At 41.6% G+C, this 6307-nt stretch overlaps 1 pseudogene; it reads left to right on the top strand.

The window, feature by feature from the left end:
* The first annotated feature begins 306 nt into the window (after window positions 1-306).
* Window positions 307-2512, top strand: LOC102856561 (annotated as a pseudogene).
* The last annotated feature ends 3795 nt before the right edge of the window (window positions 2513-6307 follow it).

Below are 6307 nucleotides of genomic sequence, written 5' to 3'. Positions count from 1 at the left end.
CGGTACAGTCAATACTCTCTTCTCCAGCACCACGGCTCAAAGGCATCAATACTCCTTTTATCATCCCTAATTATTGTCCAGCTTTCTTGTGCATAGTAAGTAATTGTGAAGAGTATGGCCTGTATCAGACACACCTTAGTCTCCTGACTGACATCATTGCTGTTCTGTACTCTGGAGAAGTCCCTGACAGTAGACTTTTCCATTGCAGTTCATCTTATGATTTCCTGTCTGCTGGTACCAAGAATGTTGATTGTGGAGCCAAGCAAACTGAAGCTATTAACAATCTCAATCTCTTTACCGCCTACCATGACACTGCCAGTTGGCCCAGTGGTGAGAATCTTTGTTTTCTTGATGTTGAGGTTCAATCCATATTGAAGGCTACAGTCTTTCACCTTCTATAAGAAGTGCTTCAATTCCTCCTCAGTTTCAGCAAGCAAGGTTGTGCCATCTGAATAACACAAGTTGTTGATGAGTTTCCCTCTAATCCTGATACCACATTTCTCTTAATAGAGCCCAGCTTTCTAGATAATTAATTCTGCATATAGATTGAAATGGTATGGAGATAGGATACATCTCTTGCATATTCCCTTTCCTGATTTTGAGCCATCTGTGTTTCCTTGCTCTGTTCTGATGACTACCTTCTGGTCCAAGCATAGATTTCACATGAGCACAATCAAGTGTTCTGGGATTCCCATTCTTCTCAGAGTTAGCCACAGTTTGTTGTGATCCACACAGTCAAATGCCTTTGCATAGTCAATGAAACACATATAGACATTCCTCTAGTACTCTATGCTTTCTGCCAACCTCTATCTGACATTTACAATAAAGTCTTTAGTGCCATTACCTCTTCTAAACCCAGCTTGTATTGCTGGTAGTTCTTTGGTGTTCAGGTCTTTCGTTCATAGGGTCGCTATGAGTGGTCTACGACTCAATGGCAATTAACAACAACAAAAATAATGAGAGAGCTCTGTTAGCCTAGTGGACAGAATTTTATGCTACCAAGCCAAAGGTGGGTGATTTTAATCTGTGGCACTCAGGCATGGTTTTAATTGGTTTTGGTCAAATATTCTTCTAAGTTGTATGGAACTGGTCTGTCCATTTGCTGTACAGAGGTAACTCGTGGTTGCTGTGATGCTAAACACTGTGTCACTGATGTTTCCAATAATGGTCACCCATGGTGGACAGTGTTTGGTGGAGCTCCCCAATTAAAACAAAGTTAGAAGCAGGAGTGGCATCCACTTCCAAAATAGCTTGCCTCAGAAACTCTATGAAGCTGGAGAAACAATGACCATTATACAAGTGTTCAGGTCTTTTGTTCATAGGGTCACTATGAGTTGTCTATGATTCCATGGTACTTAATAACAACAACAACAGAGCTCTGTTACCCTAGTGGATAGGAAGTTATGCTACCAAGCCAAAGGTGGTGTTTCAATTGTTTTTGTTGTTGTTATATGTTTCACGATAGCAGTTAAAAAATCGTTAGGATACCAGAAGTTATTGCTTGGAAGAGAGTGAAGGAGTACAGATCAATGGGGCTTATAAAGAAAGGGTGAAAATAGGCATAGATCAATGATAATTAATAATATAAGAACACCTTGTCTGAATAATTGTATCAAACACAAAGCACATATACAAAACATGATGCGTATGAATGATTATACAGAAACCATTAAAAATAATAAAAGAGAGTGTGTTTTAGTTTCCTCTGCTATCGTGACTAAGATGTAGCCGTTCTTGGAGTCGTACGCAGTATGGACACTAGGCCGGGGGTCCGGCTCCAGGCAGGGGCAGTTTTACCGCATCCCACCTACTCCCCATTCACTCATGCATCCCATGTCCACGCTCTTTGGGGGGTCCGATTATGCGCACCCAAAACCCCTTGGTGACGGGGACCTCAGTCCTCAGTGTTAAGTTTGAAGACAGAGTGGTTATTGCAGCAGACACGCTGGGCTCCTATGGCTCCTTGGCTCGTTTCCGCAACATCTCTCGTATTATGCGAGTTAACAACAGCACCATGCTGGGTGCCTCGGTAGACTATGCTGATTTTCAGTATTTGAAGCAGGTTCTGGGCCAGATGGTGATTGATGAGGAGTTGTTGGGAGATGGACACAGCTATAGTCCTAGAGCCATCCACTAATGGCTGACCAGAGCCATGTACAGCAGCTGCTCAAAGATGAACCCCCTCTGGAACACCATGGTCATTGGAGGCTGCACTGATGGAGAGAGCTTGCTTGGTTATGTGGACATGCTTGGTGTGGCCTGTGAAGCTCCTTCACTGGCCACTGCTTATGGTGCATACTTGGCTCAGCCTCTGTTGTGAGATGTTCTGGGGAAGCAGCCAGTGCTAAGCCTGAGATCTAGTGGAACGATGTTTGTGAGTGCGGTACTATCACGATACCCATTCTTATAATCGATTTCAAATTGCCACTGTAACAGAAAAGGGTGTTGAGATAGAGGGACCACTGTCAGCACCAACTGGGATATTGCCCACATGATCAGTGGCTTTGAATGACCACAGGTGCATTATGCAGAACTGAAGTTGTACCCTTCTTTTAACTTTGAACTTGGCTGGTTCAGAAGTGGATTTTTCTTTTGTAAAATAAAGAAATCCTTTGAAAAAACATAATAAAAGAGGCAAAAAACACCCCAAGAAAGAAAACCTTATGGGGTAATTTTACTCTATCACTTGGGTTCAATATGAGTGGGCATTGGCTCAAAGGCAACAACCACCACAACCAGGATTAGAAAGGAGGAAGAGGGAAACAGAACTCTTATTTATGAAGGAGTGAGCCTTTGTTCATGGTGCTAGAAAACATGACAACAGATGGTTGGGCAGCATGATTAATTGATGTCACTAAATTGTACGTGTGGAAATATGTTGAACTGGAAAATGTTGTGAATATATATATTTTTTACACTCTGTTGGATCATCTTTTTTTTATTTTCTAAAATGGGAACAAATAGGAACCTCTTCCAGTTAGTTAGATGGCCCAGCAGCTATATCACAAATTTCTTTAGATAGGTTAGTGAACATGTCCATAGCTGCCTCTGTGGAAATACCTCAGTTCGTATTCAATCAATTTATGGAGCTTTATTTTTTAGACAATGCTTTCAATGCAGCATGAACATCTCCCTGGACAGCGCAGGAGGAGAAGACCCTCTATGAGGTGGATTGATTCAGTGACTGGGGTAATTGGGATGGGTGTGTCAGAGGCAGTGCGGTTGGCGCAGGATAGAGCAGGTTATAGGGCTGTTGTGTATAGGGTCGCTATGAGTCGCAAATGACTCGACGGCACATAACAACAACATTAATTATATGTTACTTCCTGAAATGGTTCAGTGTCAACCAATTCCTTTTGGTACAGTGACTCTGTGTATCCCTTCCATTTTTCATTGATACTTTGTAAAGCTTTCAAAATTTTGTCCATAGAATTCTTCAGTGTTGCAATTCAAGGCTTGAATTAGTTCTTCATTTCTTTCAGCTTGAGAAATGGTGAATGAGTTCTTCCATTTGGTTTTCTAACTCTGGTTCTTTTCTTATTTTGTTATGATACTTTGCTTTGTCTTCTTGAGCTGTCCTTTGAAATCTTTTGTTTAACTTACTTCAGCATTTCTTCTTACATCCATTTTGATCTTTTATTTCTTTCCTTGCTTTGTCATGACCTTTTGATTTCTTCAGAGATGATGTCCTTGATGTCACCCCAACACTCCTCTGATCATCAGTCCTGAAGACCAGTTCATTTTATGCATTGAATGTGTGATTCAATGCATCAGATGAGATGGCTCAGAGTCATAATTTGGTTTTTTTGTACTTGTTTTTATTTTCTTGAGGTTCAGGTTGAATTTTGACAGAATAATTGACAATGTGTTCCATAGTCATGCCTTGGCCTGCTTTTGCAGTTAAGATTCTCTATCAACTCTTGTCACAGACATAGTCAATCTAATTCCTGTGTAGTTCAGTCAATTCGATGAGGTTTAGGTGTATGTATAATTATTTCTTGTGTTTAAAAATCTATTTACATGAATGTGACATTCACACAATGGAATACTATGCAGTGTGCAGGAGCAATGATTTTGTAAATTACTACCTAATGTGGGAGGGACTGGAGAACATTATGCTGAGTGAACTGACTCAGTCTCATAAAGACAAATAATTAAGAACCTTTTTTAGAATGAATATGAAGATCAAAGGCAGGGGGACCTTAATCATAGGGTCACACAATTTAATGGGTAGAGGGAGGGATAGGTAAAGGAAAAGGGAAAGATCCTGTGTGAAAAGCAATGACTATGAACTTTGTAAGTAAACCAGTATAATAATTAAATAGGAAAAAATAAAAAAATATGTTTTTACCTACCCTCCAAACCCCCTGAAACACTTAATAGACTATCCCAAACTCATCCACTTATGTTGGGTTTGTTCCGACAATGAGTAAGGATGACTGATGTTTTAGAAGAGAATTCAACATCCCATGGACTACCAAAAGAATGAAGAAAGAGGTCTTGGAAAATGTGCAGTCAGAGTACTCCTTGGAGGCAAGGGTAGCATAACTTCATATCTCTCCTTTGAATATGTTGCTAGGAGAGGCTTTCCTTGGAAAGGGATAATGTACATGGAGAAATTGAGGGTCAGTGAAAGAGAGGAAGACCCTCAGTTAGATGGATTTTACACAGTGACTGCAGCAGTGGGCTCACATATGTTAGAAATTATGGTGAGGGCACAAAATAGGACAGAATTCAAATCTGTAAGGTGCGCCTGATCCAGGCTATAGTCTACAATTACATGCTATGCATTGGAGAGTTGGACAGTGAATAGGGATGATAGAAGGAGAATTGATGCCTTTGAGTTGTGGTGCTGGAGAAGAGTGTTGAATATACCATGGACTGCTAGGAGAACAGACAGGTTTGTCCTGGAGAAGGTGAAGCCAGAATGTTCCCTGGAGTCAAGGATTCTGAAGCTTCGTCTGACATACTTTGGGCATGTTGCAAGGAGGGACTGGTCCTTGGAGAGGGACATCGTGTTTGGGAGAGTGGAGGGACGGCACAGGAGAGGAAGACCCCCGATGAGATGGATTGATTCTGTGAGTGGAGTGGTGGGAATGAGTGTGTTTGAGACAGCGAGGTTGGCTCAGGATAGAATGGCATTTTAGGGCTCTCGTACATAGGGTCGCTATGAGTCGCAAATTACTCGATGGCACATAACAACAACATCAACAACATGAGCCATACTTGACAGTATCTAACAATAACAACAATCAGATGTCTGAGGCTATAAATCTTCGCTGAAGAACGCTGCTCACCTCTGTCCCACAGTGTGGCTGATGAATTTGACATGTAACACATTGCATGACTAGAGCTTCTTCATTAGATCATAGTATTGTGTAAATGTAATTTTTATTTTCACTGTTGCGTTGTTATGTGCCATCGAGTTGCTTGTGACTCATAGCAATCCTATGTACAACAGCCCTAAACTCTGCTCTATCCTGTGTCAGTTGCGCTGCCTCTGACACACCTATTCCGATTACCCCAGTCACACACCTCATAGAGGGCCTCCCCCTCCTGTGCTGTCCCTCCACACTCACAAGCATAATGTCCCTCTCCAAGGACCATCCCTCCTTACAACATGCCCAAAGTATGTCAGACGAAGCCTCAGAATCCTTGCTTCCAAGGAGGTGCTTGGTTTAACCCTCTCCAGAATGAACCTGTTGTTTTCTTAGCAGTCCATTGCACCCTCAATACTCTTCTCCAGCACCACAACTCAAAGGCATCAATTCTCCTTCTATCCTCCCTAGTCATTGCTCAGCTCTCTAATTCATAACAAGTGATTGCAAAGACCATGACCTGTATCAGATCACTAGAAAATAAAAAATATAACTGGGTTTATTATTATCATCTTTTATTGCAGCTTTATGAAATGGAATCCGCTGGATTTTGGAGATATGCCTTTGTTGACAGAACATGAGAGGACATGATGGTGGGAAGGGTGGAGAGCCAGTGAGAGGTAGTGAGACAAGATGACAAGTGATTGGAATGGGCTCGATCCTATCAGAGGTGGTGAGGATGGGCCATCACGGGGCGAGGCTCAGATGTGTTAGTCACATGGTCATTATGAGTTGCATATAACTTAATGGCACTTAACCACAATGAAAAGAGACCATTGATTACAGAATCCATCGTGGTTATGTGTATCACTGAAAAAACCAAAACAAGAAAGCTTTAGGTGGCACAGTTAGCTTAAAATGCCTACAGAAAAGCTGATACTTCTATGTAGGACACAGGAGAAACAAACCCAGTATGTGGAAGAAGGCAG

The sequence above is a fragment of the Elephantulus edwardii genome, unplaced genomic scaffold, assembly GCF_000299155.1.
Source record: "Elephantulus edwardii isolate Elephantulus edwardi_28Jun2011 unplaced genomic scaffold, EleEdw1.0 scaffold00041, whole genome shotgun sequence".
Taxonomy (NCBI): Eukaryota; Metazoa; Chordata; class Mammalia; order Macroscelidea; family Macroscelididae; genus Elephantulus; species Elephantulus edwardii.
Note: the sequence above shows the minus strand (reverse complement) of the source record. Positions and strands in the feature narration are given on the sequence as shown.